Genomic DNA, 25,647 nt, shown 5'->3' with positions numbered 1-25,647 from the left:
GGAACGCTCACACGCGGGGATAATTCCTCTGCTGTGCTGAGCGTTCCACGGGAAAGGGTGTGGTAATGACGAGTTCAACTCGTCATGAGCACACAAGCACTGTGCCTACTGACTAGCTCAGCTCGACATGAGCACCGGGGCGCTATGCACGCCCCCCGCCCCCAGCACAGCGGGGGAATATGCCCCGTACGGAAGGGGTTATTCATGATTTCTTTGAACAACCTGAAAATCCCCCAGGTTGAGGCCCCCAAATGGCATTTAAGATCGAAAATCAAGGATTGAGACAAAATTATTAAATTGAAGGGTATCTGCATAATCCAGTTAGTCCTTTATCTCTCAAGTTGTAATACACTTTTATCTTAATAGTGAACAAGGCCAACAAAAAGGAAAAGTTTACCACAAACCAATTATTTTGATTGTCCTGCTGACGACCACTGGGCCAAACCATACAACAGGCTGAAATGTTAACAATACTTTCTCATTGATAGTTAACAAAATGTATCCCTGATTATGAATGATCAAGCTCTTTGTGACATGGCCTTTGATAATTACTTTATTTGCAACTCAACATGTTTCTCGGCATCGGTGTCCTACTATTATTAACTGCTGTGTGCTTTCAAACACATAATGTCCTTGCATGTGAGCACATTTCCTGTTACCATACTGCTTTCAAACAGTTGTGATGTAGAAATCTTCTTTTGTGCACCAGTACCTTGTTTATGTTAGAACATGATATAGGAGTGAAGCGAGTGCACGCATGCAAGTGCATTATATTCCTGAAGGCTCAAATAAAGTGTACTTTTTGGGATCTTATTTTTGGGAGTTTTGTATTCCACGATGGTGGAAAAGTAATATTGTTAACAGATCAATAGGCTGTATCTAGGTAGGTACAACTAAACCATTCTATCTTATTGTACATTGATGAGCCATGACCCTTGTTTCACAAATACTGCTATTTAGTTTGCATCTGTATCTTAGCATCTATGTAGGAGCCTTAAGATAAAAGGCACAACACAGAAGGTTAGCTGCTTGCAGAGACTCTGTAAATATCTGTCATTTTCATATTTTTTTTTCAAAATACAAAAGACTGGGAGACGATCAGAAAATAGATGGAAGGATTGTCGAGAACTAGAGCCTTCAAACTACGATAAACTGACTTGTGAGGTAAGATTTTAGATTCATGAGTTGTTCCTGGGAGAAGAAGATAAAACGTATTGGGATAAATAAAATCACAAGCCATATTGGGTAGCAGCAGGCACCAGCAGAATATTAATATTTAAGCATTTTGCAAACAAAAGCTGATTCGTTTTGGTAACTTTTTTCCTTTGAAAGGGCTTGAGTATAACTCTTTCCGTGCTTATGACAGCAGTAGAAATCAACAATTACTCAATAATGACTAATCGTGAGGCTATCTGTGAAAACAGTAAACAACAGCATTGGCAAAGCAAATAAGTATTGACTAAGCAAGATTGGCACTTCTTACCTCTAGGCTTCTCTTAAGGTTTGACAGTGTACTCCTGGTGCAAACATCCCAACTTACACTGGAGCACTCATCAGACACTGGGCACTCAGGAAATTCAAGCCAAAAGCAAACTAGACGACAATGGAACTTCCTACAAGTGCAACACACTGCACAAGTAGACCTTCTAACTCGGTCAGCTTTCTGCAAGCGTCACAGGGTCAGAGCGACCATTGACCCTGTGACTAGGCAGGTCGCTCCCTCTGCCACCGCACAGACCCCCTGTGCGCTGCTGCTTCTCCTGACTGCTGCCTCGTTTTTGCTCCTTGTGTCCCCCTTCTGTGCCCCCCTTCTGTGCCCCTTGGTTGCTCACTGTTACTCCGTTCGAGCCCCTTTCTTCTCCTTTGTGCCTCATGTTGCCCTTCGTTGTTGCTCCTTGTGTCCTCCTCTGTGCCCCTTGGTTTGCTCACTGTTTACTTCGTTCTGTGCCCTTGATCATATCAGTGTATTTTGCTTTTTGCCACGGTGCCCTCTCCCCCCCGTCCCCTCTTGCCTTCTGTATCACCTGGTTCCCGCCGCTTGCGCTACTCATGGCTACGCCCCCGCTTCCCATTGGCCGCCCCGCTCCCGCCTCCCAGCTGCTCCTCCCTCCCTCTCTCCCTCTTATGGAGGCCGCGCAGTGGACGCACAGCTGGCGTGCCGCTGGCGCACCAAAGGCAAGCCGGCCTGCGCCCGTCCGCGCCTGGACCGCGCCCAGCGCCAGGACCCCTGGCCCTCAGCGAGGCCAGCTCACCCGACGGACGTACGACGCCGCCACCATCCACACACTCAACACCGGCCGGAACCCCGCCTGCTACCTAGCCACCCCGAAACGCACCCACGGACCCTTCACCTGCCGAACCTGCCCGGCACCCGCCAAGCCTAGCACCAGCAACAATCACCTCAAGTGCATCCTGCTCAACACCCGCTCCGTCCACAGGCACGCCGTCGAACTCTGGAACCTCCTCGACACAACAGCACCAGACGTCGCCTTCCTCACAGAAACCTGGATGAACGCCTCCTCAGCCCCCGACATCGCTATAGCCATCCAGGATGGCTACAAGATCACCCGGAGGGACCGCGTCAACCAAACCGGAGGAGGCGTCGCCATCGTCCACAGAAACTTACCTCCTGAGGCGGAAGCCGGGAGCGCGACTTGCTCTTTTTAACAAATTTGATTGTCCATTGCATAAATAGTTTTTTTAAACTCACCACTTCGCCCCGAGCAGCCCGCACAGCGGACTTAACGCTGCCGCTGCTTCAGCACCGAAACCACTTCTTGCCGCCATTCCGGCGAGCCCTGAAGCCACGCCCCCTTTCAGAGGCCACGCCCCCCCCGCCGCCACCTTTAACTAGACGCTGATTACAAGCACCGCTTTAGATTGCACTGACCTCCTGAGGCGGAAGCCGGGAGCGTGACTTGCTCTTTTTAACAAATTTGATTGTCACTTGCATAAATTGTTTTTTTAAACTCACCACTTTGCCCCGAGCAGCCCGCACAGCAGACTTAACGCTGCCGCGGCTTCAGCACCGAAACCACTTCTTGCCGCTATTCCGGTGAGCTCCGAGGCCACACCCCTTTTCAGAGGCCACGCCCCCCCCGCCGCCACCACTCTATCCTCTACAAATTATGTGCCTCTTCCGGACGCGCAGCGGACGAGCGCAGCGAGTGCGCCGTCTGTGTGCCGAAGGGACGCCTAAGGCAAACCCGTCTGCGCCCGTCCGCGGCCGGCCGGGCCTAGGGCCTCCCCACCATGCCCAGATAGTACAATACTCTTCTGCGCAGCTCTATAACCTCCAAGGCCCGTGGCCCTTGGACGACCCTGTGTCTGCGCACATCGACAGACTGGGATTGACAGCCTTGTACCCTTCCCCATCTCTCTCGTTCTCGCCCTGCCTCCCCCCTCCCCCCCTTAGCCCTTTTCCCGATCCCCCTGTTCCCCCCGTGCCTACTACCCTATCTGTCTACTATCTTAAGACCAGGTCAGCAGTTAAGCACTGTCACAAACTTTTCGTCTTACTGGACTCGCACAAACCAGATCTCTTATTTCTTACAGAGACTTGGTTTTGTGACAACTCCCTCCCCTCTCTGCTAGCTGCCCTCCCCGCCTCTTATTACGCTCTACGCACCGTTCAACCCTTCGGCAAATTGGGTTGTGGCGTCGCCCTGATCGCCCGTAGAGAATTCCCCTTTCAGCCTTTAACCTTCTCCTCCATTGGTTCATCAGATTTCTTAGTTGTCCTCTCCCTGTCTTTTAGAGTCCCACTTACCTGCTTGCTCATGTACCGTTCCCCCAACCCTCTCAACTTTTTCTCTCCGGGTTCCAAGATCTTGTGGGCACCTTAGCGGTCAACAACTCCTCCATCTTGATATTAGGTGATTTCAATTTTTGGCCCTCAGACCCCGCAGAATGTTCCACCTCCAAAGAATTTTTGGACACCCTTCGCTCCCTTAATTTCGACTCCCACGTTTACTCCCCTTCTCACATTCAGGGCCACATCCTTGATCAGATTTGGTCCCTTAATTGTCCCATAGTTTCTTTGTCCATCTTCCTGCCCCTGGTCCGATCACTTCTTGATTTCTTTTTCCCTACATCTCAGCCCAGCCACCAAGCCCTCTCTTCCCAAAAACATCTGGGCGTGCTCTTGGAGCCAGGTGGATGTGGCCTCTCTGTCCGCCACACTCTCTACTTCCAGTCCGGGTCTACTCGGTCTGTCAACTTTCGCACAAGCCGATTCTATCAATTCCTGGCTTCTGTTAGGCTGCGACTCGGTCACTCCCCTTAGGCGAGTGTCCTCCAGATGTGCGAACGATGCCAACCGCTGGTTCAACGAGGAATTGAAGGCCTTAAAATTAACTGTGCGCCATGCTGAGCGAGCCTGGAGGCGAGATTATTGCCCCAACCTTAAAGCTCAGTACACCACCCTTCTATCTCAATACAAAAATTCTATTCTGGCCACTAAAACAGCTTATTTCTCTTCAAAAATCCTGGCTGCCGAAAATCAGCCCAGAGAAATTTTCTCTATTGCTCATGATCTCGCCTACTCCGATAGAGCTACCCTCAAACCCTCCCCCTCCCAGGATTTATGTGACTCTCTTAACAATTATTTCTTGGACAAAATTTCAAATATCAAAGCCAATATTCCTCCCCCCCTTCTTTTCTTGACCCCCGGTGTCCTTCAGTCGAGGCACGCCTTGACTCGTTCCCCCTTCTGACAGAAGAGGCTTTTCTCTCCCTCCTTCCCATGGTCAAATCAGGCTCCCCTCTAGACCCCTGTCCTGCCCACATCCTCAGGCACATCTACTCGGTCTGTGTGCAACCCCCTCTTACTTTTCTCAACAGTTCACTGTCTCAGGGCACTGTTACTCAATCTCTAAAATCAGCCATCATTGTCCCCATCCTCAAAAAACCTGGCGCTGACCCCTCCGCTCTTGTCAACTATCGCCCCATCTCATTATTGCCCTTTCTGGGTAAGGTATTGGAGCGACATGTGACCAGAGCGCTCACTACCTTCGTCGAGGAGAACGGGGTGTTAGCCCCCCGTCAGGCTGGTTTCCGTCCCTCACACTCCACGGAGTCCGTGGTGTTATCGGTCCTCGACAACCTCAGAGAGGGCAAGGACACCAACCTCCCCCAGGCCCTAGTCCTCCTCGACCTCTCCGCCGCCTTTGACATGGTTGATCATTCCATCTTACTTTCCAGTGTCAGGGCGGCGGGGGTTGGAGGGTCGGCCCTGGTCTGGCTGTCCTCCTACCTCGGCGGACCTTCGGAAAGTACAATGCGGGGTTCCTCAGTGCTCCTCCCTTTCCCCTCTTCTATTTAATCTGTACATTGCCCCCCTCATCTTTGCCCTTCAGCAAATGGAGGTCTCCGTCTATAACTATGCGGATGACCTCCAGCTTATTTTTTCTTTGTCCCCATCCCCCGAGTCCATGGCCAAGTTCCAATCTATTATGATCTTCATCCGGGACTGGATGAACTACAACCACCTGAAGTTAAACCCAGACAAAACTGAGCTGGTTTTGACAGGTGGTTGCTCCAGTCCCTGGACCCCTCTTTTCTGGCCCCCTTCCCTAGGTCCCCCCCCCCTCCCCATCTTCCTCTGTGAAAACGCTCGGGATCAAGCTGAACGACCAACTCACTCTGCATTCCCAGGTTAGTTCAGCTGTGTCCTCTTCTTTTCTTTCACCCCGCACCATCCGTAGGGTTTCCCGGTTGTTTACTTTCTCGGCCCTAAAATTCATTGTCCTGGCAATGGCTATTTCTCGCCTAGACTATGGCAACGCCCTATACTGTGGCATGCCCGCGTACAGTATGCGGCGACTACAGCTGGTCTAAAACCAGGCTGCCCGCCTAGTCTATAACCTGGCCAAATTCCATCATGTTACCCCGCTCCTCAAGTCCTTGCACTGGCTCCCTATTCGGGAACATTACCAGTTCAAGATGGGATGTATCCCTTTTCAGGCCCGGGTCGGAGCAGTCCCTGCCTTCATCTCCTCCGAAAATAAAGTCTACGCCCCCGCCAGGGAACTGCGTTCATCCTCCCAACATTTTTTGACAGTTCCCCGCTTTAGGCGCAAAAAGTGGGGGGGCTCGAAATTCTCCACACTTGCCCCTACCTTCTGGAACTCTCTCCCCGCCCACCTCAGATCTTCCACTCAATACTCTCACTTCCGAAAGGCGCTAAAAACCTTTCTCTTTTTACAAGCCTTCCAACAATAATCATCCTACTCTCTGCCCCCCTCCCGACCCTCCTGTTCTCTGAGGTTCAGTACACCACAGCGCCATGAAACCGCCAGGTGAACGTGCGCTTTATAAATATTTTAAACTCAAACACCATTCAATTCACGACCAACTCCGACGACACCCTCACAGCCGCCGAGCACCTTCACTTCCAGATACACACCGACCCCAAGACCCCCCTCAGAGGCACCCTCATCTACAGACCCCCGGGACCACGCACACAATTCAGCGAAGCCATCGCAGACTTCATCAGCCCACACGCTCTCACCTCCTCAGACTACATCCTCCTACGGAACCTCAACTTCCACCTGGAGAACAACAATGACAGCAACACCGCCACCCTGCTGGACAACCTCGCCAACCTCGGACTCAAGCAACTGGTGAACACCTCCACCCACTACGCCGGCCACACGCTTGACCCCATCTTCTCCTCCAGCAAGCACATCTCCTTCAGCCACTCTTACCGGACTACACTGGACAGATCACACCTGCGTCCACTTCAACTTCAGGAGAACCACGACCCACCACCACCCGCAACAGGTTCCCCGCAGAAGCTGGAGCAAGATTACCGCCGACCAGCTCACCACCTTCCTCAGCCAGATCCCTCCCACCAACATGACGGACCCTAACGAAGCAGCCCGCAACCTCACACAGTGGCTCACCAACTGCGCCGATGACCTCGCACCACTGAAGAACCCTCCCAGCAGACCCGGCAGCAAGAAAGCCTTGTGGTTCACCAACGACCTCAAAAACTCCAAGAAAACCTGCCGCACCCTCGACAAAGCCTGGTGCCACCACCAGACAACAGAAAACATGACAGCCCTCAAGAAGGCCACCCGCCAGGTGATCCGCACCACCAAAAGGACAACATCCAAAGAACGACTGGACAACAACACCCACAACAGCAAGGAACTCTTCAGCATCGTTAAAGAGCTCTCCAACCCCAGTGCCTGCAACAAAGACATCGCACCCTCGCAAGACCTCTGCGACTCACTCGCCTCGTTCTTTCACTGCAATATCGCCGACATACACAACAGCTTCGGCGCACAGACCACGCACCCAACCACGAACCAGCGCCCCCACCACCACCCTCTGCACCTGGACCTCGGTCAGCACCGAAGACACCACCCGCACGATGAACACCATCCACTCCGGCTCCCCAACCGACCCATGCCCACACCACATCTTTAACAAAGCCGACTCCATCATCGCACCCCAACTCCGGGAAATCATTAACAGCTCCTTCGCATCCGCCACCTTCCCTGAGAGCTGGAAACATGCCGAGCTCAGTGCCCTCCTGAAGAAACCCACCACGGACCCCACGGACCTCAAGAACTTCCGCCCCATCTCGCTCCTCCCTTTTCCTGCTAAAGTCATCGAGAAGACCGTCAACAAACAACTCTCTGCCTTCCTCGAGACAAACGGATCCCTCGACCCCTCGCAGTCCGGTTTCCGAGTAAACCACAGCACGAGACCGCCCTCATCGCAGCTACCGACGACATCAGGTCCCTGCTCGACAACGGGGAAACAGCTTCCCTCATCCTCTTGGACCTCTCAGCAGCCTTCGACAACGTATGATACAGCGCCTCAGCAACACCAGAATCCAAGGATTGGCCTTGGAGTGGATCATCTCGTTCCTCGCCGGAAGAACGCAGAGAGTCCGCCTCCCCCCGTTCCGATCCGCGGCCACCGAAGTCATCTGCGGCTTTCCGCAAGGATCCTCGCTCAGCCCCACCCTCTTCAACGTCTACATGATCCCCCACACATCGCACGCCAACACAACCTTAACATCATCTCCTACGCTGACGACACCCAGCTGATCCTCTCCCTCACCAACGACCCCGCCACCGCCAGAGCCAGCCTCCAGGAAGGAATGAAAGACGTTGCGGACCCCACTGGTATTGTAATCCGTCAATCAGACCCTTGGCCTAGATGCCGGGCGGACCACACCAAGTCAGTGGCGTTCCACCCGGCATCCTAATGAGGGCCTTAGTGTTGAATAAGGATATGCAAGGCATATATTGCAGCTAAAGTCAACACCCTTTACAAAGTTACAGATGTTTCGCACAGACCTTTGAGAAGATGTGAAACATTATTAGGCATCTTTATGCACCAGTAAATCAATCAAAAGTATGTGAGACTTGACTTCTTGTTGTGAAATTCTCAGAGGCTATTTCTTGTTCAAACACAGTTTGAATCGGTTTTTTTTTTTTTAGAGCAAATCCTCTGCGTAATTCATTATTTCTGCCCAAAAGTTCAAAGACTTTCTGCACAACTCAGTGGGAAAAAAACAGACAGATGTCCTCAACAGTTACCACAAACCAATTATTATGATTCATTTTGTCCTGCTGACGACCACTGGGCCAAACCATACAGCAGGCTGAAATGTTTACTTTCTCATTGATTGTTAACAAAATGTATCCCCGATTATGATCAAGCTCTTTGTGACATGGCCCTTGATAATTACTTTATTTGCAACTCACTGTTTCTCGGCATCGGTGTCCTACTATTATTAACTGCTGTGTGCATTCAAACACATAATGTACTTGCATGTGAGCACATTTCCTGTTACCATACTGCTCTCAAACAGTTGTGATGTTAATACCTTCTTTTGTTCAACAGTACATTGTTTATGTTAGAACATGATATAGGAGTGAATCGAGTGCACGCATGCAAGTGCATTATATTCTTGCAGGTACAAATAAAGTGTACTTTTTGGGATCTTATTTTTGGGAGTTTTGTATTCCAAGATGCTGGAAAAGTAATATTGTTAACAGATCATTAGGCTGTACCTAGGTAGGTACAACTAAACCATTATATCTTATTGCACATTGATGAGCCATGGCCCTTGTTTCACAAATACTGCTATTTAGTTTGCATCTGTATCTTAGCATCTATGTTGGAGCCATAAGTTGAAAGGCACAACACAGAAGAAGGTTAGCGACTTGTAGAGACTCTGTAAATATCTCTGTAATTTTCATAATTTTTTTTCAAAATACAGAAGACTGGGAGACGCCCAGAAAATAGATGGAAGGATTGTCAAGAACTAGAGCCTTCAAACTACGATAAACTGACTTCCGAGGTAAGATTTTAAATTCATGAGTTGTTCCTGGGAGAAGAAGATAAAACATATTGGTATAAATAAAATCACAAGCCATATTAGGTAGTAGAAGGCACCAGCAGAATATTAATATTTAAGCATTTTGTAAACAAAAGCTGATTCGTTTTGGGATCTTTTTTCCTTTGGAAGGGCTTGAGTATAACTCTTTCTGTGCTTATGACGGCAGTAGAAATCAACAATTACTCAATAATGACTAATCGTAAGGCTATCTGTGAAAACAGTAAACAACAGAATTGGCAAAGCAAATAAGTATTGACTAAGCAAGATTGGCACTTCTTACCTCTAGGCTTCTCTTAAGGTTTGACAGTGTACTCCTGGTGCAAACATCCCAACTTACACTGGAGCACTCATCAGACACTGGGCACTCAGGAAATTCAAGCCAAAAGCAAACTAGACGGCAATGGAACTTCCTGCAAGTGCAGCTCACTGCACAAGTAGACCTTCTAACCCGGTCAGCTTTCTGCAAGCGTCACAGGGTCAGAGCGACCCTTGACCCTGTGACTAGGCAGGTCGCTCCCTCTGCCACCGCTTCTGTGCGCCGCTGCTTCTCCTGACTGCTGCCTCGTTTTTGCTCCTTGTGTCCCCCTTCTGTGCCCCCCTTCTGTGCCCGTTGGTTGCTCACTGTTACTCCGTTCGTGCCCCTTTCTTCTCCTTTGTGCCTCATTTTGCCCTTCGTTGTTGCTCCTTGTGTCATCCTCTGTGCCCCTTGGTTTGCTCACTGTTTACTTCGTTCTGTGCCCTTGATCATATCAGTGTATTTTGCTTTTTGCCACGGTGCCCTCTCCCCCCCCCAGCCCCCTCTTGCCTTCTGTATCACCTGTTTCCCGCCGCTCGCGCTCCTCGCGGCCCCGCCCCGCTCCCGCCTCCCAACTGCTCCTCCCTCCTTCTTTCCCTCTTATGGAGGCCGCGCAGCGGACGGGCAGCTGGCGCGCCGCTGGCGCACCAAAGGCAAGCCGTCTGCGCCCGTCCACGCCTGGACCGCGCCCAGCGCCAGGACCCCTGGCCCTCAGAGGCCAGCTCACCCGACGGATGTACAACGCCGCCACCCTCCACACACTCAACACCGGCCGGAACCCCGCCTGCTACCGAGCCACCCCGAAACGCACCCACGGACCCTTCACCTGCCGAACCTGCAAATTCACCTGCCTCCGACCCTGCCCGGCACCCGCCAAGCCTAGCACCAGCAACAATCACCTCAAGTGCATCCTGCTCAACACCCGCTCCATCCACAGGCACGCCGTCGAACTCTGGAACCTCCTCGACACAACAGCACCAGACGTCGCCTTCCTCACAGAAACCTGGATGAACGCCTCCTCAGCCCCTGACATCGCTATAGCCATCCAGGATGGCTACAAGATCACCCGGAGGGACCGCGTCAACCAAACCGGAAGAGGCGTCGCCATCGTCCACAGAAACACCATTCGAATCACGACCAACTCCGAGGACACCCTCACAGCCGCGGAGCACCTTCACTTCCAGATGCACACCGACCCCAAGACCACCCTCAGAGGCACCCTCATCTACAGACCCCCGGGACCACGCACACAATTCAGCGAAGCCATCGCAGACTTCATCAGCCCGCACGCCCTCACATCCTCAGACTACATCCTCCTACGGGACCTCAACTTCCACCTGGAGAACAACAATGACAGCAATGGAGGAGGAGCCTAGCCTGCATCCATGATGGCCGCTTGATCCCTCGGCTCCGCCGATCCTTCCGTCTTCCTCCTGGCCCGCACCTTCTCCTGCTACCGATCCTGTTTCTGACCTGCACCCTCGGGACCGGGAGGCGATTCTGATTCCAGCGGTGTGCTTCTTCGCGCAACCCCAGCGGTAGAAGTGCCGGGGCGCCCTCGTCCCCATTCCGGCGCTGGCTGAAGCAGATCGGGTCTTTGTCTTGAAGATGGCCGGCCATGTTTGCACTCTCGCCGGACACTGAAGCGGGGCAGAGGAGACCGGCGGGACCAGCTGCTACGCTGTGTTCACCGCTGCGTGGATTTGCTTCGCTCTGCTCAATTCCGCGCTTGGGGAATTTCGAGTTTAGAGTGCAACATTGTGTCGGCGCTCCGACTTCCAGAAGGCACTGATTGATCGCTTTTCCTTTCCAGCGTAACTGGGGATGCCATGTTGACGACCGCGCCCCCAGCTGCTGTGCTTACTCCGGGCTGCTGCCGGTGATGATGTTCAATTGCCCTCACTGCTCTGGCGCTATGCATGGGGTCGGCATGGTTTGTGCTGCCCCAGTCATGTCGTGTTACGCGGAACCCGGATTGGGAGACCAGCTTTGTGGCGGTGATGGTGGAGATCAGCCTCGAGGATTCCAGCACCTCCGCGAGCCCTGTGTGCAGGGACCCGCTGCCCCTCTTCCCTCTACTGCACCACTGAAGATTGTAGACATCCTGTGCGCCCTGGGTACTTTGAGGTCTGCTCTACAAGATACTGCCCGGGACTTAGGGGACCGACTGGACGCTATTCCCTCCTACATGCCCCCGGTGGGATGGGTTGTCTCTCGATTGCAGGACACTTTGCCACATCCTGTCCCTGATTGCGGTGGAGTGTCTACCCGGGTGTGCTCAGGGGCATTGAGGGTGCGTGAGCCTGATGACACTTCAGTGTTAATTGAAAAGGTGGCGAAGTGGTTTGAGGACGGCGGGTCTGGGCAATGGCCGGGGAGTCGTCCATGGACGCCATGTTTGGCTATTCCTTTGCCTTCTATTGGTGACACGTATGGCTTTCTCCTGAAGCGGATGCTACTTTGGCCGGCTGATTTTGATGGACTGTTGCAGCGCGTTGACCCCCCCCTCCATCGTTGTTGCACGCACGGCTTTGGGATGGACAGTATTTGTTGGAAGGCGTCCTACATTACTGGGGTCACTCCGTTTGCTTGTTCCATTCAAGATGGCTGCTGTGCAGCTGGACCACGTCGATATCCCCGATCGCAGGGGCCAGGGTTGAGGACGTTCCCCCTATCATTGACTGCAGTAGCGTATACTGCTGGGGCTACAGGGGATAGACGGTGGTGTTGAATATTGTTTCCTTTGGATCGGGGATCCGGGGATGGGCGGCCGAGGATTTACATGCTGACTGTTTTGAGTTTACGTGAATGGCCCTCCTCCGATCTTATGTGATACATTTCTTTTCTTCCCTTTTTCCTTTATCTGTATTTCGGGTACTCTTTTTGGGGCGACAGACACACTGCACGGGGGGGGGGTAGGCCGTAGCCTCTGCATGCGTGTAGGGTGGGGGTGGGGGGGTGGGGTTTTTATTTTGTCCGTTTCAGTTTCTATGGGCCTTCTTTTTCTCTTACTTTTGGTTTTCTTTTTCTCTTCTGTTTCTTTCTTGGGTCAGCGGGGTGGTCCGGAGCGAGGGGGGCGGTGACTGGCATGCAATGTGTTTTGTACTTACTATCCTGTCGTATTCTTCCCATGCCGCTAGTCTGATTGTGTTTTTTGTTGCTCGGATTTCTTCTGGTTGACGTTGCCCTCTTGTATTAGTGGTGGACTGTTGGAACTCTGATCCTTCCTTGGTTTATATTTTGGAATACACTAAAACTTTAAAATTTAACCTTCAATTCTCCTGTATCTCGGTAGTGCGAAGTTACCCAGTGTTACCCAGTCTGATTGCTGTTCTACGTTCAGATGCTATTGAGATGTCTCTTTGCTTGCTTACTTGCTTCAACATGTTGTCGTGGCCGGCCGGATGGTTGTAGGCCCGTATTTGTTCTGCTGCTTATGTGCAATAAAGGTTTCAAAAAAAAAAAAAAACAAACAATGACAGCAACACCGCCACCCTGCTGGACAACCTCGCCAACCTCGGACTCAAGCAACTGGTGAACACCTCCACCCACTACGCCGGCCACACGCTTGACCCCATCTTCTCCTCCAGTAAGCACATCTCCTTCAGCCACTCCACCGGACTACACTGGACAGATCACAGCTGCGTCCACTTCAACTACAGGAGAACCACGACCCACCACCACCCGCAACAGGTTCCCCGCAGAAGCTGGAGCAAGATCACTGCCGACCAGCTCACCACCTCCCTCAGCCAGAACCCTCCCACCAACATGACGGACCACAACGAAGCAGCTCGCAACCTCACGCAGTGGCTCACCAACTGCGCCGATGACCTCGCACCACTGAAGAATCCTCCCAGCAGACCCGGCAGCAAGAAAGCCTCGTGGTTCACCAACGACCTCAAAAACTCCAAGAAAACCTGCTGCACCCTCGAGAAAGCCTGGTGCCACCACCAGACAACAGAAAACATGACAGCCCTCAAGAACGCCACCCGCAAACACCGCCAGCTGATCCGCACCACCAAAAGGACAACATTCAAAGAACAACTGGACAACAACACCCACAACAGCAAGGAACTCTTCAGCATCGGTAAAGAGCTCTCCAACCCCAGCGCCTGCAACAACGACATCGCACCCTCGCAAGACCTCTGTGACTCACTCGCCTCGTTCTTTCACCGCAAGATCGCCGACATACACAACAGCTTCGGCGCACAGACCACGCACCCAACCACCGAACCAGCGCCCCCACCTCCACCCTCTGCACCTGGACCTCGGTCAGCACCGAAGAGACCACCCGCACGATGAACACCATCCACTCCGGCTCCCCAACTGACCCATGCCCACACCACATCTTTAACAAAGCCGACTCCATCATCGCACCCCAACTCCGGAACATTAACAGCTTCTTCGCATCCGCCACCTTCCCGGAGAGCTGAAAACATGCTGAGCTCAGCGCCCTCCTGAAGAAACCCACCGCGGACCCCACGGACCTCAAGAACTTCCGCCCCATCTCGCTCCTCCTTTTTCCTGCCAAAGTCATCGAGAAGACCGTCAACAAACAACTCTCTGCCTTCCTCGAGACAAACGGATCCCTCGACCCCTCGCAGTCCGGTTTCCGAGCAAACCACAGCACGAGGCCGCCCTCATCGCAGCTACCGACGACATCAGGTCCCTGCTCGACAACGGGGAAACAGCTGCCCTCATCCTCCTGGACCTCTCAGCAGCCTTCGACAACGTATGATACAGCGCCTCAGCAACACCAGAATCCAGGGAACGGCCTTGGAGTGGATCATCTCGTTCCTCGCCGGAAGAACCCAGAGAGTCCGCCTCCCCCCGTTCCGATCCGTGGCCACCGAAGTCATCTGCGGCGTTCTGCAAGGATCCTCGCTCAGCCCCACCCTCTTCAACGTCCACATGATCCCCCACGCAGCCATCGCACGACAACACAACCTTAACATCATCTCCTACGCTGACGACACCCAGCTGATCCTCTCCCTCACCAACGACCCCGCCAGAGCCAGCCTCCAGGAAGGAATGAAAGACGTCGCGGAATGGATGAAGCTCAGCTGTCTGAAACTGAACTCAGAGAAGACGGAAGTCCTCATTCTGGGACCATCCCCCTCTGCCTGGGATGACTCCTGGTGGCCCCCTGCCCTGGCCACCGCCCCCAAGCCAACGGACCGTGCACGCAACCTGGGCTTCATCCAGGACTCATCCCTCACGATGACCAAGCAAGTCAACGCCGTCTCGTCATCCTGTTTCATCACCCTGCACATGCTCCGAAAGATCTTCCGGTGGATCCCCACCGAAGCCAGGAAGACGGTCACCCAGGCCCTCGTCACCAGCCGTCTGGACTATGGGAACACCCTCTACGCTGGAACCACAGCCAAACTCCAGAAAAGACTTCAGCACATACAGAATGCTTCGGCACGACTCATCCTGGACATCCCCCGTCACAGCCACATCTCTGCCCATCTGAAAGACCTGCACTGGCTCCCCGTCAGCAAGAGGATCACGTTCAGACTCTTCACCCACGCACACAAGGCTCTCCACGACATGGGCCCCAAATACCTCAACAGCCGCCTCACATTCTACACACCCACCCGCCAGCTTCGATCCGCCAGCCTCGCCCTCACCACCGTCCCACGAATTCGCAAAGCCACCTCCGGAGGAAGATCCTTCTCCTACCTGGAGGCCAAGACATGGAACTCCCTCCCCACTCACCTACGGCTGACCCAGGACCATCTCTCCTTCAGGAAGGAGCTGGCTGTTCGAGCAGTAGCGGCTCCCCCCCCCCCTCCCAGCGCCATGAGACCCTAGCGGGTGAGTAGCACGCTATACAAATTTGTTTGATTGATTGATTGAGTGCATGAGTTAGTGATGTTACCGGAAGAGGCAGAGAGATCCAGCAGGGAGTAAGCAACACGTCTTAGCAGCTCATTCAAACTGCTCCTATATTTCTCATTGGCTGCAATGACGGTGGGAGGTGGCAAGCAATGCAACGGAGGGTGAGAGGAGTGAGGAGGTAAACAACACAATGGACGATGGCGGAAAGGGGCAAGGAACACGAAGGACGGTACAAACACGTACACTTATGGATTGCTTCACAACAAGAAAAGGGTGGCTCCGAAAGCACGAGCAATGAAAGGACACTGGGCAAGGAAGCTGTAATTGGGCCATGTTCCAGGGAAGGCCAAACCCAAGAAAAGGGAGTGAAGCCGGCACACACTTACCAATGAGAAGCAAGAACATGAGAATGGCGATGAAGCCAACCAATGGTAAGCAATGGGTGGGCTCTAAGCCCCCTGTAAGTTAAGAAAATGTCTCGCAAGCACCAGCGCAATTGCTTTCTCTGGTGAGACCTAAATGTGAGCATAACTAAAAAATAAATAATTACGTAATCCAAAATACTGACGTGTCAGGCACAAAGACCTACATTAAGGTGGTTACCTATCTATACTCATTAGTATTTAGCTTCTACAAAGTCACATGGTATTTATAAAAAGGTGTAAAATACAAGTTAAAAATAAATATAGTGGCGTTTTGCCTAGAACTGCTTTGTTTATGTTTGCTCATTGAAGAAAAGAAAAGTTGATTGCATATCAATTGATGTCGTATATTTGTCCTGCAGATGTCTCTGGTGTGCAGAGCTCTGCGGAATGTGTGCAGTCTATCAATAAATGTTTAAAAAAATATATATATATATAGTAAAGCATTACAATTGAACTTTTTCCATAAAACAAGAGCTAAACCTGATTTACTGAACTTTCATTTTCATACGTGAAACCTCAGAGTCACATATGAGTGTTACGTACATTTGCTCTTAACTGCTGATTTTTAATTGCTGTTCCTTGTTTTTAAATTGTATCTCTGTCTATTTTGCACACTACAATTTTTTTATTTTTTTTTAAACTGCATTTCCGCTTACTTGCACACTAAAATTTTAACTCATATAGAACTTTGTTCTATAAATACATTTTCGCTCAAACTACTTGCGGTGCTTACTTTGGTCTAAACAGTAATATCCTCGGTTTGTATACTGCTGTGTCCCATCACCAGGGGTCCAGTGTGCACACAGAATGTTTGGGTGCAGGACACTAGGACTCTTTTTACTGGTCAGAAAAACCAAGCGGTAAAATCACATGCAGGTTAGGGTAAAAGGGCAGTTCTTACCCTGCCCTACAGCCCTCCTAGTGCACAGGAAGACAAGTGAAACTCCCACCATAGCTTTTCCTGTCCATTTACATCCTCCTTACCGCTCCTCCTGCCGCCACTCCCATGTATAACCTACACAGAACAGATGGTATGTGGAAGCATTCTCATTGAGTGAACATGGAATACGGAATGGCATGCACATTTATAACTGAAAAAACGGGCATGCATGGTTTTCCCCACTTGCATATTGAAAAGTATTTATTTTGCTCTGCGCAGAGCTTGTCTATGCCGGGTGGCAAGCGTCCGACCGCCATCGCCACGGTCAGGTACCGTCTAACAATGAGCCCGCGATTTCGCTCACCCTACTAGGATACGCCTGCCATACAGACGGTCATAAAATGCATTTTTCTAATGCGGCTTGTGCTGCTGCCCAGGAAAACAGCCACAGCACCGGCCGCACTTTAAAAATCCATTTTGTGCACATCCATGTACCCTGTGTCAGGCATCATGTGGTGCCTGGCACACAGTGCATGGATGTGTGGGGGGCACAACATGCGCCCACCAGGCCACTAAGCAGTTGCCCACGGGGGATGGGAGCCCTGCTTGGGGCCGCCACAGTCGCTTTTTATCTGCCTATTCATGGCGGTGTGACCAACATGAACAGGCAGTCGGAAAGGGATAGCCAAATCCCTATGGCCCATTGTAAGGATTAGGGTCCGACCGCAGCCTTATAAGCCCCACCGACATATACCCCACCGGTATTGTAATCCGGCGATCAGACCCTTGGCCTAGATGCCGGGCGGGCCGCACCAAGTCAGTGGAGGTCCACCCGGCATTCTAATGAGGGCCTTAGTGTTGAATAAGGATATGCAAGGCATATATTGCAGCTAAAGTCACACCCTTTACAAAGTTACAGATGTTTTGCATAGACCTTTGAGAAGTTGTGAAACATTATAATGCATCTTTATGCACCATTAAATCAATTAAAAGTATGTGAGACTTGACTTCTTTTCGTGAAATTCTCAGAGGCAATATCTTGTTCAAACACAGTTTGAATCGTTTTTTTAGAGCAAATCCTCTGCGTAATTCATTATTTCTGCCCAAAAGTTCAAAGACTTTCTGCACAACTCAGTGGAAAGTAACAGGCAGATGCCCTCAACAGTTACCACAAACCAATTATTATGATTCATGTTGTCCTGCTGACGACCACTGGGCCAAACCATACAGTAGGCTGAAATGTTTACTTTCTCATTGATTGTTAACAAAATGTATCCCTGATTGTGATCAAGCTCTTTGTGACATGGCCATTGATAATTACTTCATTTGCAACTCACTGTTTCTCGGCATCGGTGTCCTACTATTATTAACTGCTGTGTGCATTCAAGCCACTTAATGTCCTTGCATGTGAGCACATTTCCTGTTACCATACTGCTTTTAAACAGTTGTGATGTAGATACCTTCTTTTCTGCACCAGTACATTGTTTATGTTAGAACATGATATAGGAGTGAAGCGAGTGCACGCATGCAAGTGCATTATATTCCTGAAGGCTCAAATAAAGTGTACTTTTTGGGATCTTATTTTTGGGAGTTTTGTATTCCACGATGGTGGAAAAGTAATATTGTTAACAGATCATTAGGCTGTACCTAGGTAGGTACAACTAAACCATTCTATCTTATTGTACATTGATGAGCCATGACCCTTGTTTCACAAATACTGCTATTTAGTTTGCATCTGTATCTTAGCATCTATGTTGGAGCATTAAGAGGCAAAGGCTCAACCAACAAGAAGGTTAGCTGCTTGTAGAGACCCTATGTATATCTCGTGTCATTTTCTTTTTATTTCTCAAAATACAGATGACTGTGAGATGGGCGGATATTCCAGAAACCAAGCCCTCAACCATCAATAAACTGACTTGTGAGGTAAGATTTTAGATTCTTGAGTTGTTCCTGGGAGAAGAACGTAAAACGTATTGAGATAAATAAAATTACAAGCCATATTAGGTAGCAGCAGGCACCAGCAGAATATTCATATTTTAGCATTTTGCAAACAAAAGCTGATTCGTTTTGGGAACTTTTTTCCTTTGAAAGGGCTTGAGTATAACTCTTTCCATGCTTATGACGGCAGTAGAAATCAACAATTACTCAATAATGACTAATCGTAAGGCTATCTGTGAAAACAGTAAACAATAGCATTGGCAAAGCAAATAAGTATTGACTAAGCAAGATTGGCACTTCTTACCTCTAGGCTTCTCTTAAGGTTTGTCAGTGTACTCCTGGTGCAAACATCCCAACTCACACAGGGCACTCATCAGATCCTGGGCACTCAGGAAATTCAAGCAAAAAGCAAACTAGACGGGAATGGAACTTCCTACAAGTGCAGCTCACTGCACAAGTAGACCTTCTAACACGATCAGCTTTCTGCAAGCGTCAGCGCATGAGTTAGGGATGTTACCGGAAGAGGCAGAGAGATCCACCAGGGAGTAAGCAACACATCTAAGCAGCTCATGCAAGCTGCTGCTATATTTCTCATTGGGTGCAATGACGGTGGGAGGGGGCAAGCAATGCAATAGAGGGTGGGAGGAGGGAGGAGGTAAACAACACAATGGACGGTGGCGGAATCAATGGGCATTACCGAATCGGTATTTACCGATTCTGTAAATACCGATTTTTACAGATTCGGTAATTCAATTACCGAATTTACCTAAATCTCCCTCCTTCAATTTTACCGATTCATAAATACTGAATCGGTAAAATTCGGTATTTATGAGTCGGTAAAATATACTTACCTACATCTGGCCTTAGGACTCTTTTTAATGGTCAGAAAAACCAAGCGGTAAAATCAAATGCAGGTTAGGCTAAAATGGCAGCTCTTACCCTGCCCTACGCCCTCCGAGTGCACAGGAAGACTAACTAATGCTCCCACCATAGCTTTTTCTGTCCATCCTCCTTACCCCTCCTCCTGCCGCCACTCCCATGTATCACCTATACAGAGCAGATACTATGTGGAAGCATTCCCATTGAGTGAACATGGAATAGGGAATGGCATGCACATTTAACACAGAAAAAACGGGCATGCATGGTTTTCCACTCATATATATATTCACAAGTATTTATTTTCCTCTGCAACTTGACCTGTTGCAGAGCTTATCTATGCCGAGTGGCAATATTTTCTGTGAAGTACATCTCATGCAGAACTTATATCTTATCTCCTCAGTATTATGACGGTCGGACAAGCGCCCTGATTATGATCAAGCTCTTAGTGACATGGCCATTGATAATTACTTTATTTGCAACTCAACATGTTTCTCTGCATTGGTGTCCTACTATTATTCACTGCTGTGTGCATTCAAGCCACTTAATGTACTTGCATGTGAGCAGATTTCCTGTTACCATACTGCCTTTAAACAGTTGTGATGTAGAAACCTTCTTTTGGGCACTAGTACATTGTTTACGTTAGAACATGATATAGGAGTGAAGCGAGTGCACGCATGCAAGTGCATTATATTCTTGCAGGTACAAATAAAGTGTACCTATTGGGATCTTATTTTTGGGAGTTTTGTATTCCAAGATGGTGGAAAAGTAATACTGGTAACAGATCATTAGGCTGTACCTAGGTAGGTACAACTAAACCATTCTATCTTATTGTACATTGATAAGCTATGACCCTTGTTTCACAAATACTGCTATTTAGTTTGCATCTGTATCTTAGCATCTATGTTGGAGCATTAAGAGGCAAAGGCTCAACCAACAAGAAGGTTAGCTGCTTGTAGAGACTCTGTAAATATCTCTGTAATTTTCATGATTTTCTTTTCAAAATACAAAAGACTGGAAGACGACCAGAAAATAGATGGAAGAAGGATTGTCCAGAACTAAAGCCTTCAAACTACGATAAACTGACTTGTGAGGTAAGATTTTAGATTCACGAGTTATTCCTGGGAGAAGATAAAACGTATTGGGATACATAAAATCACAAGCCATATTAGGTAGAAGCAGGCACCAGCAGAATATTAATATTTAAGCATTTTGCAAACAAAAGCTGATTAGTTTTGGGAACTTTTTTCCTTTGAAAGGGATTGATTATTATATTGTAAAACATTTAAAGGCCCAATTTATCTAGTTGGTGCTAATAAAAATAAGCTTATCAAAACTGACCAAGGGCAGTAGAAATCAACAATTACCCAATAATGACTAATCGTAGAATATCTGTGAAAACAGTAAACAACAGCATTGGCAAAGCAAATAAGTTTTGAATGAGCAAGATTGGCACTTCTAACCTCTAGGCTTGTCTTGAGGTTTGACAGTGTACTCCTGGTGCAAACATCCCAACTTACACTGGAGCACTCATCAGACACTGGGCACTCAGGTAATTCAAGCAAAAAGCAAACTAGACGGCAATGGAACTTCCTACAAGTGCAGCTCACTGCACAAGTAGACCTTCTAACCGGTCAGCTTTCTGCAAGCGTCAGCGCATGAGTTAGTGATGTTACCGGAAGAAGCAGGGAGATCCAGCAGGGAGTAAGCAACAAGTCTGAGCAGCTCATGAAAACTGCTCCTATATTTCTCATTGGCTGCAATGACAGTGGGAGGGGGCAAGCAATGCAACGGAGTGTGGGAGGAGTGAAGAGGGTAAACAACACAATGGACAGTGGCGGAAAGGGGCAAGCAACACGAAGGACAGTGCAAACACTTACACATATGGAATGCTTCACAACAAGAAAAGGGTAGCTCCGAAAGCACGAGCAATGGAAGGACACTGGGCAAGAAAGCTGTAATTGGGCCATGTCCTAGGGAAGCCAAACCCAAGAAAAGGGAGTGAAGTCGGCACACACTTACCAATGAGAAGCAAGTAAATGAGAATGGCAATGAAGCCAACCAATGGTAAGCAAATGGGTGGGCTCTAATCCCTCTGTAAGTTAAGAAAATGTCTCGCAAGCACCAGCGCAATTGCTTTCTCTGGTAAGACCTAAATATGAGCATAACTTAAAAATAAATAATTACGTAATCCAAAATACTGACGTGTCAGGCACAAAGACCTACATTAAGGTGGTTACCTATCTATAGTCATTAGTATTTAGCTTCTATAAAGTCACAGGTATTTATAAAAAGGTGTAAATTCAAGTTAAAAATAAATATAGTGAAGCATTACATTTTAGTGTCTTCCATAAAACAAGACCTAAATCTGATTTACTGAACTTTAATTTTCATATTTGAAACCTCAATCAGAGTCACATGTGAAGTAATATCCTCGGCTTGTATACTGCTGCGTCCAATCACCAGGGGTCCAGTTTGCACACAACATTTTTGGGTGCAGGACACTAGGACTCTTTACTGGTCAGAAAATCCAAGCGGTAAAATCACATGCAGGTTAGGCTGAAAGGGCAGTTCTTACCCTGCCCTACGCCCTCCGAGTGCAGAGGAAGACCAAGTAATGCTCCCATCATAGCTTTTCCTGTCCATTTACATCCTCTTTACCCCTCCTCCTGCTGCCACTCCCATGTATCACCTACAGAGAGCAGATGGTATGTGGAAGTATTCCCATTGAGTGTACATGGAATAGGGAATGGCATGCACATTTAACACAGAAAAAACGGGCCTGCATGGTTTTCCCCACATGCATATAGACAAGTATTTATTTTCCTCTGCAACTTGACCTTTTGCAGAGCTTATCTACGCCGCCTGGCAATATTTTCTGTGAAGTACATCTCAAGCAGAGCTTATATCTTAAGGCATCTGCATGATGGCGGTCGGACAAGCGTCCGACCGCCATCGCCGCGGTCAGGTACCGTCCGACAATGAGCCGGCGATTTCGCTCACCCTACTAGGATACGCCTGCCGTACAGACGGTCAAAAAGGCATTTTTCTAGTGTGGCTTGTGCTGCTGCCCAGGAAAAGAGCCACAGCAGAGGCTGCACTTTAAAAATGCATTTTGTGCACATCAATGCACCCTGTACCAGGCACCATGTGGTGCCTGGCACACAGTACATGGATGTGTGGGGGGCACAACATGCGCCCACCAGGCCACTAAGCAGTTGCTTACTGGGATGGGGGCCCTGCTTGGGGCCGCCACAGTTGCTTTTTATCTACCTGTTCATGGCGGTGTGACCAACAGGAACAGGCAGTCGGAAAGGGATAGCCAAATCCCTATGGCCCATTGTAGGGATTAGGGTCCGAACGTCAGCCCCACCAACATATACCCCACCGGGATTTTAATCCGGAGATCAAACACTTGGCCTAGATGCCGGGCAGACCGCGCCAAGTCATTGGCGGTCCACCCGGCATCCTAATGAGGGCCTTAGTGTTGAATAAGGATATGCAAGGCATACATTGCAGCTAAAGTCACACACTTTACAAAGTTACAGATGTTTCGCATAGACCTTTGAGAAGTTGTGAAACATTATAATGCATCTTTATGTACCAGTAAATCAATCAAAAGTATGTGAGACTTGACTTCTTGTCGTGAAATTCTCAGAGGCTATATCTTGTTCAAACACAGTTTGAATCATTTTATGGAGAGCAAATCCTCTGCGTAATTCATTATTTCTGCCCAAAAGTTCAAAGACTTTCTGCACAACCCAGTGGAAAAAAGCAGGCAGGTGTTCTCCACAGTTACCACAAACCAATTATTTTGATTCATTTTGTCCTGCTGACGACCACTGGGCCAAACCGAACAGAAGGCTGAAATGTTAACAATACTTTCTTATTGATAGTTAGCCAAATGTATCCCTGATTATGATCAAGCTCTTTGTGACATGGCCATTGATATTTACTTTATTTGCAACTCACTATGTTTCTCGTCATAGGTGTCCTACTATTAACTGCTGTGTGCATTCAAGCACATAATGTCCTTGCATGTGAGCACATTTCCTGTTACCATACTGCTCTCAAACAGTTGTGATGTAGAAACCTTTTTTGGGCACTAGTACATTGTTTATGTTAGAACATGATATAGGAGTGAAGCGAGTGCACGCATGCAAGTGCATTATATTTTTGAAGGCTCAAATAAAGTGTACTTTTTGGGATCTTATTTTTGGGAGTTTTGTATCCAAGATGGAGGAAAAGTAATATTGTTAACAGATCATTAGGCTGTACCTAGGTACGGTAGGTACAACTAAACCATTCTATCTTATTGTACATTGATGAGCCATGACCCTTGTTTCACAAATACTGCTATTTAGTTTGCATCTGTATCTTAGCATCTATGTTGGGGCCTTAAGATGCAAAGGTTCAACAGAGTAGAAGGTTAGCGACTTGTAGAGACTCTGTAAATATCTGTCATTTTCATATTTTTTTTTCAAAATACAAAAGACTGGGAGACGCCCAGAAAATAGATGGAAGGATTGTCGAGAACTAGAGCCTTCAAACTACGATAAACTGACTTGTGAGGTAAGATTTTAGATTCATGAGTTATTCCTGGGAGAAGAAGATAAAACGTATTGGGATCAATAAAATCACAAGCCATATTGGGTAGCAGCACGCACCAGCAGAATATTAATATTTAAGCATTTTGCAAACAAAAGCTGATTCGTTTTGGGAACTTTTTTCCTTTGAAAGGGCTTGAGTATAACTCTTTCCGTGCTCATGACGGCAGTAGAAATCAACAATTACTCAATAATGACTAATCGTAAGGCTATCTGTGAAAACAGTAAACAACAGCATTGGCAAAGCAAATAAGTATTGACTAAGCAAGAATGGCACTTCTTACCTCTAGGCGTCTCTTAAGGTTTGACAGTGTACTCCTGGTGCAAACATCCCAACTCACACAGGGCACTCATCAGATCCTGGGCACTCAGGAAATTCAAGCAAAAAGCAAACTAGACGGCAATGGAACTTCCTACAAGTGCAACACACTGCACAAGTAGACCTTCTAAACCGGTCAGCTTTCTGCAAGCGTCCGTGCATGAGTTAGTGATGTTACCGGAAGAGGCAGAGAGATCCAGCAGAGAGTAAGCAACACGTCTGTGCAGCTCATGCAAGCTGTTGCTATTTTTCTCATTGGCTGCAATGACGGTGGGAGCAGGGGCGGCTCTAGGCTCATGGGGGCCCTGGGCAGGGAGGGCTGTGAGTGCAGGTAGGGGGCCCCGAAGAGGGGGTCCGGGTGGGGTGGAGCACGGAGGCCAGTGAAGACTGTGGGGGGCGGGCGGTCAGGGTGTTTGGACGTGGAACAGAGCCGGAGGCTGCCAAATACCTGCCAGGGGCCACCCCGCAAATATGTATCCATCCTCAGAGGATTATTATATGAAGGTATATATTGGCGTGGCGGCCCCTGGGGTTTGGAGGCACTATGCAAGTGCACAGCTTGCACATGCCTAGAGCCGCTCCTGGTGGGAGGGGCAAGCAACACAATGAGGGTGGGAGGAGTGAGGAGGTAAACAGCACAATGGACGGTGGCGGAAAGGGGCAAGCAACACGGACAGTGCACACAATTACACTTATGGAATGCTTCACAACAAAAAAAGGGTAGCTCCGAAAGCACGAGCAATGGAAGGACACTGGGCAAGTAAGCTGTAATTGGGTCATGTTCCAGGGAAGGCCAAACCCAAGAAAAGGGAGTGAAGCCGGTACACACTTACCAATGAGAAGCAAGTAAATGAGAATGGCGATGAAGCCAACCAATGGTAAGCAATGGGTGGGCTCTAAGCCCCCTGTAAGTTAAGAAAATGTCTCCCAAGCACCAGCGCAAAGGCTTTCTCTGGTGAGACCTAAATATAAGCATAACTAAAAAAGAAATAATTACGTAATCCAAAATACTGACGTGTCAGGCACAAATACCTACATTAAGGTGGTTACCTATCTGTCTCTCATTAGTATTTAGCTTCTATAAAGTCACAGGGTATTC

General features: G+C 49.0%; 2 long non-coding RNA genes across 2 annotated transcripts in view; both read left to right on the top strand.

Annotated features, from left to right (window-relative positions):
• LOC147683843 (uncharacterized) overlaps positions 1–20,656 on the top strand; it is a 28,877-nt gene extending 8,221 nt beyond the window's left edge. Inside the window, exon 3 of the long non-coding RNA XR_015301065.1 lies at positions 20,636–20,656. This is a non-coding gene — a long non-coding RNA (uncharacterized LOC147683843). The remainder of the gene's footprint in view (positions 1–20,635) is intronic.
• LOC147683844 (uncharacterized) lies at positions 1,085–18,731 on the top strand. Its single transcript, XR_015301064.1, has 3 exons — positions 1,085–1,164; positions 9,245–9,325; positions 18,666–18,731. It is a non-coding gene; the product is annotated as an uncharacterized LOC147683844 (long non-coding RNA).
• Positions 20,657–25,647: the final 4,991 nt, after the last annotated feature.

This window comes from Lissotriton vulgaris, chromosome 11, assembly GCF_964263255.1.
Source record: "Lissotriton vulgaris chromosome 11, aLisVul1.2, whole genome shotgun sequence".
Classification (NCBI taxonomy): domain Eukaryota; kingdom Metazoa; phylum Chordata; class Amphibia; order Caudata; family Salamandridae; genus Lissotriton; species Lissotriton vulgaris.
Note: the sequence above shows the minus strand (reverse complement) of the source record. Positions and strands in the feature narration are given on the sequence as shown.